Here is a 12,276-nt window from a genome sequence, read left to right on the forward strand (position 1 = left end):
ATTAGATAACCTTGAAAATGCTTTCAGGAGCCAGAACTTCGTGTTTGTGTAGTTGAGCCTCAGGGATTCCTACCTTCAGAGAGTGGGAGAAACAAGAAATATCCATGATGAAGAAGCCATTCCCGCAGTGTGCTGTCTTGGACCCCATGGCTGCCCGAGCCTGGCAGGTTCCCAGAGAAAGGAGCCCAGAAGAACTTAATTGCTGAGCTTTTTGAATTTGGAGCTCTAAATGTCCACTTGCCCTCTAGTTTCCTTGTTAAATCTGTTCAAGTGGAAATTTTTGACAGGTGTAATTAAGGTCACTTTCAAGAGCAAATAAACACTTGTTTATCTCAAAGTCACTTACTCCATAGTTTCCCGAGACATTTAGCAAGCCCTAGCAGCTGCAGAAAGCAGGCAGTAGACCAGGAGAGAAGGCCGGGTCCACACAGGGCCACAATTTACTGTCCTGGGCTCAGGATAGCCTGTGGAGTCAGGGTTGGGGATAATTCAGAGACAAGCAAATGCCCTCTCCATGAGCTCTCCCCAGACTGTAGTGATTTAGGGGGGAAAAAATACAATCATGCAAATGCCAGGAAACTCCATCTCAGGCACGAGCTGGCTACGTGACTGTAGCTTGGTCACTTCCCCTATCCAGATATTTCTTTCTTGTCACATCTCAAAATACATTCTTTTCTTCTTTTAATCATTTTTTTGTTTATAGCTGTGTGGGTCTTCATTTTTGCAAGTGGGCTTTCTCTAGTTGCAGAGAGTGAGGGCTACTCTCTAGTGGTGAGCGGGCTTCTCACTGCAGCGACTTCTCATTGCAGAGCATGGGCTCTTGGGGTGAGATTCAGTAGTTGTGGCTCCTGGGCTCTAGAGCATGGGCTCAACAGTTGGGGCACCTGGGTTTGGTTGGGCTTCCGTGGCGGCTCAGGAGTAAAGAATCCGCCTGCAGTGCAGGAGAGCAGGTTCAATCCTAGGGTCTGGAAGATCCCCTGGAGTAGGAATCCCACTCCAGTATTCTTGCCTGGAAAATCCCACGGACAGAGGAGCCTGGTGTTCTACTGTTCATGAGGTCACAAAGAGTTGGACAACACTGAAGTGACTGAGCACGGAGCATGGATGGGCTTAGTTTTCTCGCAGCGTGTGAAATCTTCCAGACCAGGGACAGAACCTTCTGTGCCCTGCACTGGCAGCTGGATCCTTAACCACTGGAGCACCGGGAAGTCCCAGACAGACTCTTAAATCAGGTGCTTAGTAATGCTTCTCACGTCCTGTGCTGTCTGGAGATGCAAGGCGATGGTCTAGGGCTCTGTTTTCTCACCGATGTGAAGGACAGCAGCTCCTGCGGAAGAGGAGCGTGGTGGAGGGAGTCCAGCAGCTGGATGACAAAGATGTGGCTTCCGGCTCTGTCACTCACTGGCTGTGTTGCCTCGGGCAAGGTCCCTCTCTGTACCTGGTCCTGCAGAAGCAGAAACAGTGTTGTCTACATCACTCTACTATGATGAGAATTAAATAGCAAAAACAGCCTCTGGCTCAGACACATCACATATGTTAATATGCGCCCCCCTCTCCTCCTTCTCCACAAAATACCAGGAAATAAGATGACCCTTCAGTATCCCCAGAAGTGTATCTTATGGGTCAGAACTATCCAGGGACCCAGACTTCTGCAGGCAGTAGTTGAAAGGGGAAAGTAATTTTGAGCACAGCACAATGAACATCTTTTCATCTGTCATCAGTTCAGTTCAGTTCAGTCATTCAGTCGTGTCTGACTCTTTGCAACCCCATGGACTACAGCACACCAGGCTTCCCTGTCCATCTCCAACACCCGGAGCTTGTTCAAACTCATGTCCATCGAGTCAGTGATGCCATCCAGCCATCTCATCCTCTGTCGTCCCCTTCTCCTCCCACCCCCAATCTCTCCCAGCATCAAAGTCTTTTCCAATGAGTCAACTCTTTGCATGAGGTGGCCAAAGTACTGGAGTTTCAGCTTTAGCATCATTCCTTCCAAAGAAATCCCAGGGCTGATCTTCTTCAGAATGGACTGGTTGGATCCCCTTGCAGTCCAAGGGACTCTCAAGAGTCTTCTCCAACACCACAGCTCAAAAGCATCAATTCTTTGGCACTCAGCTTTCTTCACAGTCCAACTCTCACATCCGTACATCACCACGGGAAAAACCATAGCCTTGACTAGACCTTTGCTGGCAAAGTAATGTCTCTGCTTTTCAATATGTTGTTTAGGTTGGTCATAACTTTTCTTCCAAGGAGCAAGTGTCTTTTAATTTCATGGCTGCAGTCACCATCTGCAGTGATTTTGGAGGCCCCCCAAAATAAAGTCTGACACTGTTTCCACTGTTTCCCCATCTATTCCCCATGAAGTGATGGGACCAGGTGCCATGATCTTAGTTTTCTGAATGTTGAGCTTTAAGCCAAATTTTTCACTCTCCAATTTCACTTTCATCAAGAAGCTCTTTAGTTCCTCTTCACTTTCTGCCATAAGGGTGGTGTCATTTGCATATCTGAGGTTATTAATATTTCTCCCAGCAATCTTGATTCCAGCTTGTGCTTCTCCCAGCCCAGCGTTTCTCATGATATACTCTGCATATAAGTAAAATAAACAGGGTGACAATATACAGCCTTGACGTACTCCTTTTCCTATTTGGAACCAGTCTGTTGTTCCATGTCCAGTTCTGACTGTTGCTTCCTGACCTGCATATAGGTTTCTCAAAAGGCAGGTCAGGAGGTCTGGTATTCCCATCTCTTGAAGAATTTTCCACAGTTTATTGTGATCCACACAGTCAAAGGCCTTGGCATAGTCAATAAAGCAGAAATAGATGTTTTTTTGGAACGCTCTTGCTTTTTCGATGATCCAGCGGATGTTGGCAATTTGATCTCTGGTTCCTCTGCCTTTTCTAAAACCAGCTTGAACATCAGGAAGTTCACAGTTCATGTATTGCTGAAGCCTGGCTTGGAGAATTTTGAGCATTACTTTACTAGCGTGTGAGATGAGTGCACTTCAGTGCAAAGGCCCTGGGGTCATGCGGACCTTGGAATGTTTGAGGCGACAACAGCCTGCACAAAACGGAACAGGAAAAGATATGAGGCTGGATTGCATTGAATTTCATGAAAAATAAAAGCCTAGAATCACGTTTGCATTCTGCTTCTCAACAACGATTGAATCATCCTTTAAGTAGAATCAGAGTCATTATGTTCTTCTCAGGTTCTGTCAGTGTGTCTCACAGTGATATTTAAATTTAGTCTTCTCGATCCCATCATGACACCTACAGAGTCTGAAGAAGAGGAGGATGTTTATGAAAACATGGAGACAGAAAGCTAGAAACCATAAAGTGAACACTGACCTCATAATTGGTGGAAACTACTACTGTAATGATTCTATCATCGTTGTTATAGTATTAGCAAACACTAATAGGTTTTACGTGACAGAAACCCTATTCAAACTGACTTAACAAAAAGGACAGTGATTGCATGAGATGGGAATGTGCCAGCGCCTTAGGAGGAATCAGAACCAGACACTCAAATGGTACTAAAATCCTGGGTGAGTGATCTGTATTCCTCTTTCTGAATCTGATTTATTTGTCTACCTTTTTCCCTTCTCTTTTAAGCTAAAGTGTCTTTCCCTCTCATCTCTGTTTTATTTCTCAGGTTCATCATGTACAATAAATAACAACTGACAATTCCCAAACTTTTCATATATTTTCCAAAGTTAGTGTTTCTACTGTGAGTCCCTCCTTTCCCCAAACCTCAGGGACAGGACCATTGGCCCAAGCAAATGTACTCAGAGGGTGAACTCATATACAGGAACTGCTCTTTTTTCCAGGCATGTGAATAAGATGGGAGAGGAAGTAGTCTCAAAAGAACCAAGAGGAGTAGAGATGTTCACATTAGAAGGCAGGTTGCTGAGAAGAAAACAATAGTTACCCCCTATAATCATCATATTTATTTATGATCAGTTCTGACAAATTTTTTAGTGCTTGTAAATTTATCAGCTCTTGGAGTAGTCTGGGAGGGACTTTATTGCATCAGTAACTCTTTACAGCGTGACACAGAACTATTGCTAGTTCTTTCCAAGGGTTTGATGAATAATGCTTCTCCCTCCCCATGGTTTGTCCACCTCCTTTGCTGCAAAGACTGGAAGCTCTGCCTTCGCTCCGTTTCTGGCATTTAATGTAGATTCCTCTGGCGTTATTCTTAGAGATGATAAAGAACAGCTGGTCACCATCTTCAGCCCAGTAATGTTTGATACATTTGAAAACTGCTCTTAAGTCAACCTCTTCGCTCCTCTACAGACTAAATAAACCCAACGGCTCCAGCCTTGTGTCTGAGCCTCATCGCTGTGGTCGCTATCGTCTTGATTGTTCTATCTTCTCCTTTTCAGAAGGTGGGTCTACTTTGGCCCCTATCCATTGACATCTCAGTGCTTTGGTGAGGACAGTTCATCCATGGAATATTTCAGAGAAGAGAATCAATAACTGCACAAGGAATCACATTCTGATGTGGGTGAGTTGTGGGCCAAAATCTCTGTGTGATTTTCCTAGTTGCTATGATTGGGACTCCAGTGTCTACTGCATAGCGTTGTGTGAGTATGGATTCAAATCCTGGGTCTAATGCTTATTGATGGGCAAGCGAATCAGTTCTTTGTCTGGCTTGCTTCATCTGGGCTGTGGCGATAAGAATACCAATAATAGTGAGAGAATTCATTGGAAGGATTCATGGAAGGGGTTGAATAGGGTAACAGACCACACAAGAGTTGCTCCCTAAATCTTAGTTCTATCCCTTTTCTCCTTGCCTACATGGAGAAATTAACAGCCAATAGCAGCTGGATTAATGAACAGAAGAAAATTCAGCTTCAGGTGCCAGCTCTACAAGTAGGTATGGGACCTTGGGAAAGTCTCTTCACTGTATGACACTCATCTCTAAAATCGACAGCTGGAAATAGAGATGAAATTGATTCCTAGAATTGTTGACAGCTCCTCAAAACCTTCCCTGGTGACCCAGACAGAAAAGAATCTGCCTACCATGTGGGAAGCCTGGGTTCGATCCTTGGGTTAGGCAGATGCCCTGGAGGAGGGCCTGGCAACCCACTCCAGCATTCTTGCCTGGAGCATCACATGGACAGAGGAGCCTGGAGGGCTACAGTCCATGGGGCTGCAAAGAGTTGGACATGACTGAGCAACTAAACCCTGCTCAGCACTATAAAACCTTCAGACTGAGTTTATAGTTTGGCAATTTTCAATGAGCTAAGAGGTATTCACCACACATACACTGGCCACAAAGCACCACTGAACTCAATAGAGTACCTTTAATCCACAGAATAATATTTTCCACATATTCATTACTTTTTTCATTATTTATTTATTTGGTTGAGCTGGGTCTTAGTTGAGGCATGCTGAATCTAATTCTCTGACCAGGGACTAACTCATGCACTCTGCATCGGGAGCTCGGAGTATCTAAACTGCCAGGCCACCAGAGAGGTCCCTATATCTTTAATTGCAGTAAATATCTCCAGGAAGCAATCCTGTACGCTGAAGAGTTCTGATTGCTTCTCGTACCCGATCAAAGGTCAGAGGCAGATAGTGAGATAAGAGTGGGGAAAATCGAAAGTCCAAGGTGGCTGTGGTCAACTCCAGAGAAGAGAGGTCAGAGCTGGTCCCCATAGTGACCATCACGAATGAGGGAAGGTCTTAGCACCAAGATCCAGAACCTAAGGCAGGGGCAGCACTAGAGAGGCAGAGAGCATAGAGGTTAAAGAATGAGTCTTAGCGTCTAACACACCTGGCCTGAGATCCTTTCTGTGCTACTGCCTGTAACATGAAGACAATGACAATTATCTAGGAGGGCTGTTGACAGCATTAATGAGGTAATATATGGGGAGTAATGAACATATGGTGAGTGCCCCATCAACTGTGGCTTGTGTTATTAACAGAATCTACCACAGGGATGAAGTGGCTCTAGTCATGTCTGACTTTTTGCGACCTCATGGACTGTAGCCTGCCAGGCTCCTCTGTCCATGGGATTTCCCAGGCAAGAATCCTGGAATGGGTAGCCGTTCCTTTCTCCAGAGGATCTTCCTGATCCAGGGATTGAACCTGAATCTCTTATATCTCCTGCTTGTGCAGGCAGGTTCTTTTCCACTAGCGCCACCTGGGAAGCCTCAGGACTGTACCAACAGGACCCAGAGAGATATACCCACTTCTCCTCCTCCAATTGACATGTGTTTATCCTTAATACACAATTGTTTCTTTTGTGGAAGTTCTTGATCCAAAAAAGCTAAGAATTTTCTGACATTGTTTCCGGTGTGGATGAAAACAAAACTTGATTACATTTGCCTTTTAGGAGGAATTTTATTATTAATAGATGGTTGCTTCAGCAGCACAATTTGCTCTTGACTGATCTACATTAGCACTCTAAATTAACAATATTATTAAATGAGCTTGCTTTTCTCAAACATGTGTTAATGAATATAAGGGGGAGACGGCTTGAAGTCTGGGGTTAAGATTTTATCACAGACAATCTGTGAAGGAGAAAAAGCACCTTGAGATAAACATTCATGAGATCAGCATATTTAATTACATTAAAACGAAAAGTTTCCTTCAGTGATGAAGAAAGCCAAACAGTTAACTAAAATAATAAGATCAATGAAAGGCTGAAGAAACTACATTCAGTAAAAAGTTGGGACTCTTTTGACTGATAATTTAAACAAACAAAACAAAATGCTAAGAGCCTAATACATACATAGGCAAAAACCATAAACAACTGTGTTCTGAAGAGGAAACAAGCAGAAAAAAATAGTTGCAAATAGTCCTGAGATATGCACATTACGACATCAAAGTGTTTGATTCACCTATTAATTGTCACACTTTCCTCAAATAATTAGATGCAATGGCAGAGACCAGGAGATGAATGAAATAATCTAATATATTGTGGATAACATTATGAATTGGTAGAATAGTTTGGAAAAACCTTTAAAAATTTTGGCTCAGGAGACACTGCTGGGATATTGACCTAAAGAAATGGGACAACATATGAAAAATATCAATGACATTCATTTCTAATAACAAAAAGAGACCAATGCTCAAATAATACAAACTATGGGATATTCATTCAATGTGGCATTATACAGTCGCCAATGACTGTATACAGAATAACTTGGTAAGCTGATGCCATTGTGTCATGGGAAAAGTAAGATGCAAACAGTTTGTAAAACGTGGACATACTATAAAAATGAGAAGTTAATATACTAAAACCTGATTATTATTATGATTGCGAATTATAATCATCTCCCTGAAAACAGCTTTCCTATGTCCTTCTCCACTGAATAATTACCAGCTCATTTCTTTGCTCTCCTTATCAGGAACTTTTCACACCCACTGCCCCATCCCTACAGTTCTTGTCAAGACTTTCATATGTTTTATTCTTCAGTAACTTTTCTCTTATTGCTTGACTTCTCATCAGCCTTTGACAGAGTTGGCCATCAACTCCTTTTAGAACTCTCTCCTTTGGGTTCCCCTAGTACTGCACCCCCTGATACTCCTCCTGCTCCCCTGACTATTGATTCTTAAATCCTTTGCTAACACTCCTTTCTCTTTTCCTTGACTTCTAAACACTGGGTTGCCCCAGGCATTCATTTCTGGACCCTACTGTCTTCTTTATTTGCTCCTTCTCCTACAGTTAGTTCATTCACTGTCATAACTTTAGGTATCAACTGTGGCGATGATTTCCAAATCACCATTTCTGGTCCAGGCTTGGTCTCCTGCTGAGCTCCAGACTCACCAGCTGACTACTTCTTCGCCATCTCCAGTTGCGTTTTTCGCATGCATCTAAAACACAGCACAAAACATTTTTCTCAACATTTTCCTCTGTCCCAACCCAACGTTTTCCCATGTCAGGACAGAACTATCCACCTAGTTGCTCAAATCAAGGACTAAGGGTATTTTTTCACACTTCAAGTCCAATCCACCTGCATGTCTCAGCAGCTGTACTCTCTGAGTCAGTATATCCTCTTCATCACTATGTGTATCACCTTAATCTCCACCATTGTAATTTCTCTCCTGAACCACTACTATAGCATCTAAATGTTCTTCCCGCTTCTACTTTCCTCCCGTAAGTCCCATCATTTATTCTTCACAAGCAGCCAATGTGCTCTTCTAAAACATAAATCAGATCATATTACTCCCACTTAAGATTCTCTAGTGACCTTCCTTTGGTCTCGGGACAGAATCCAAAGTCCAAGACAAGGATGTTTTTGTCTCTGTCTGAACTCATCTCTCATTCATCTTCTTTTTGAAATCATTATTTTAGACTCTCTAAGTTCTTCTAGGCTGAGCTCATGCACCTTAGAGTCTTTGCATTACTATTCTCCCACCTGGCAATGCAGATGACATACACCTAAATACGGATGACACTGTACTTCCTATGGGCTTCCCAGGTGGCTCAGCGGAAAGAATCACCTTCTAATGCAGGAAATGCAGGAGACTCGGGTTCAGTTCCTGGGTGGGGAAGATTCCCTGGAGGGGAAAAGGTAACCCACTCCAGTATTCTTGCCTGGAGAATGCCATGGACAGAGGAGCCAGGTGGGCCCCAGTCCAAGGGGTTGCAAAGAGTTGGATACCACTGAGCGACTAAGCACAGCACAGCAACATAAATCCATCTCTTCACTGAAAGTTTTGGAAACGCATATATCTCTGAGTCAAACTCTGTAACTTCATCTATAAAATATGAAGAGTGGGACCTATTCATCTCTAAGTTTTCCTTCAATTCTTGTTTCATTTTTTCTGAGGATACAGTGGCAGAATTCCCAGGTTGTTGTGTCTTCTTCCAGTAGGTGGCGCTATTGAGCACAAAATTTTTCTCAGAAATAACATTTTTAAATTTTTTTAAAAAATGAAAACAGAGGGAAAGATTCATCAATGCTGCTTTTACTCACTGTGAACCACTTCCCAGAATAGATCCACTAGGCCTGAAACTATGAGAATTATAAAAACTGAAACACATAAAGTGCTTTTTGTTAAAATCATGAAAAGGATCCGTTGGTTAACCACATTTTCTTACTTTCAAAAAGCCTTGTAAATTTGTGTGGGCCTGAGGACATATGCTGAAACTTGATTATACACTCTGATATGGAAAGGAAAGGGCAAGTTCTTTTTTCCTCTGTTGGAAAATTTTACATTTATTTAAAAATGGGCATGATGCATAGTCTCCAATAGGATTTTTCCAAAGCTCTCATGTAGGTGGATGAAATGAGATGATAATTAACAAAGAAGTGCTATGAACACTTTAAAAATACCTACTATTTATTACTGCCATATTTTTGTACACCTGCAGTAGCAATTAATAGAGTTATTCTCTCTTATATTTTATTACATGAAAGCATGAGGCTGAGAGAAGTTAAGAGACTTGCCACTAAGAGTAAATCAGTGGACGTGCATGCTGAGTCACTTCAGTCTTGTCCAACTCTTTGCGACCCCGCATACAGTAGCCCGCCAGTCTCCTCTGTCCGTGGAATATCCCAGGCAAGAATACTGGAGTGGGTTGCCATTTCCTCCTCCAGGGAATCGTCCCGACCCAGGGGTTGAACCCACATCTCTGTCACCTGTATTCAAAGGCAGGTTTTTTTTTAATCACTCAGTTGAATGTAAATCCATTCTGGGTAGCTTCAGAGTCAGAGCATCTGCAGATTACAGAGCTATTGCCCTGGAGCGCAAACGGAGTGAGGGTAAAAGGAAACATTCTCAGACTTTCTCAAAAAGATACGCTGAAGTTCCTCTGTTTCCTTAAAGATGAAAAACATTTGAAGAAGGCATAGGCTGAACTAAATCAAGGTTTATGGTCTGCTGTTCGCCAGGAAACATTCACCAAAGAAAGAACAGTCAGGCACTTCATATCAGGTGGTCAAAGTATTGGAGCTTCAACTTGAGCATCAGTCCTTCCAATGAATATTCAGGGTTGATTTCCTTTGAGATTGACTGGTTTGATCACCTTGCTGTCCAAGGGACCCTCAAGAATCTTCTCCAGCACCCAATCCACACCCTACCCCACCTCACACACACACTATAGAAAAAATACACTTTACAAACATCTGAGCAGGCTTTGGATGTTTTCTGATGAACATCTAATACAAAGGGAGTTAGGTGAGGGTAACACAAAGAATGCTGCCCACCATTTAGTTCTACAGGAATCCAGTCATTAGCCGCTGCAGTGGCTGACCAGCAGAGCACTCCGACAGGAACTCAGGACAGAAAATAGGGTGTTGGATGCCAGGTTTATGAAAGGAAATCTCATCCTCAAGTGTGACTTTCAGGGGGTTCTGCAGATGGGCTCTGCTAGGACACAGTCCTGATTTCAATTGCTGCTTCAAGATGCTCTGAATGTACAGCCTCAGCGAGATCTTAGGAACATCCTGTAAGCACAGAGGGTAAGCGGTCCCCAGAGAAAGAGAAGCAGGCATGGCTTTTTCGACAAAAGAGAAATTCTTCCTCCCAAGTCTTTCACGCCTTTCTCCTCCATCATCCCTCTCACTCACCCCCCTTTAAAACCTTGAAGAAAGTATTGCTCCCTCCCCCAATTTACTAGCCTGAAATTCTCAAAGAAGACTGAGGATTTCCTTCTCAGACTCTAGAATTCTGCCTGCTTCCTCCTAGCTTTATGCTCTCTATCCCGGGCAATGCATTTCTGCTATTGATGTTTTTCCCAGGGGAAATTATTCTTGTCACCTTTTCCCTCACCTAACTCCCTTTGTATTAGATGTTCATCAGAAAACATCCAAAGCCTGCTCAGATGTTTGTAAAGTGTATTTTTTCTATAGTGTGTGTGTGAGGTGGGGTAGGGTGTGGATTGGGTGCTGGAGAAGATTCTTGAGGGTCCCTTGGACAGCAAGGTGATCAAACCAGTCAATCTCAAAGGAAATCAACCCTGAATATTCATTGGAAGGACTGATGCTCAAGTTGAAGCTCCAATACTTTGACCACCTGATATGAAGAGCTGACTCACTGGGAAAGCCCCTGATGCTGGGAAAGATTGAGGGCAGGAGGAGAAGGGGGTGACAAAGGATGAGATGGTTGGATGGTCTCACCAACTCTATGGACATGAGTTTGAGCAAACTCCAGGAGATAGTGAAGGGCAGGGAAGCCTGGCATGCTGCAGTCTTTGGGGTCTCAAAGAGTTGGACACGACTTAGGGACTGAGCAGCAATAACAACTACCCTTCTAGGTTCTTGGCTGAAAGCTCCCTGTAATAAGACAGATGAACAGGAGAAATATAAAAAGGATTTTTATTATTAATAGTATGTGTACCTCCTGTATACATGGAAGATATCCAGAAAACTGAGTAACTCCTGGAAATACCTCAAGCCATCACCTTAAATACCATCTTCAGGGAAAAACAAAAGAAAGATGGTGGATGGGGGAAGGGCACCTATGGGAGGTTACCAGGAAAATCATAGTAAACAAGGGTATGATTGCTGCGCACATTTGAGTGAATGCCTTCTCCAATGATAAGAGTTTTGAGAAATTTAGAATTATCCTCCTCTTCCAGGTACAGACAAGGAGACATGCTTAACAATGAAAATTTCTCCTATGAATGCAAAGATCTTTTACGTAAGCGTAACTTCTCCTTTTTTAGAGCTTCTCCTGTGTTCTGCTTTTTCTTAAAAATAATCAGCTGAAGATAATCCTTATGCCGAAGAGACATATTTTGGGGTGGCAGATTTTGCTCCCTTTCAAGTAGAAAGTATAAATATCACTCTCCTAATCTTCGAAAATCCCTTAGGAGCTCACAGTAGGACAGCTGCCACTGCTTAGGGTCTGAACACTTCCTGCTCAGAGAGCCTGGAGGAGCTTAGCAGAGGTCTTCCTGCACATCAGATCCCATATCACAAACGGGGCAGGAGTGTTGAAAGGATCTCCTGACAAAAATGCCCTCCCCCTGGTCCATGCTCAAATTCCCCCATCATTAACAATTTAGCCAAATTCAGCCTCAGTTAGTCTTAAATTGTTGCAAGCCATGACACTAAATGGATAGAATATGGGCTCTGGATTTGGATCCTATATTCTGAATGGATCCTGTATTCTAAATGGGGCTTCCCAGGTGGTGCAGTGGTAAAGAATCTGCTTGCCAATGCAGGAGACACAGGTGATGTGGGTTAGATCCCTGGGTGAGGAAGATCTCCTGGAGTAGGAAATGGCAACCCACTACAATATTCGTGTCTGGGATATTCCAAGGACAGAGGAGCCTGGCGGGTTACAGTACATGGGATCGCAAAGGGTTGGACACAACTGG

The sequence above is a fragment of the Capra hircus genome, chromosome 14, assembly GCF_001704415.2.
Source record: "Capra hircus breed San Clemente chromosome 14, ASM170441v1, whole genome shotgun sequence".
NCBI classification, from domain to species: domain Eukaryota; kingdom Metazoa; phylum Chordata; class Mammalia; order Artiodactyla; family Bovidae; genus Capra; species Capra hircus.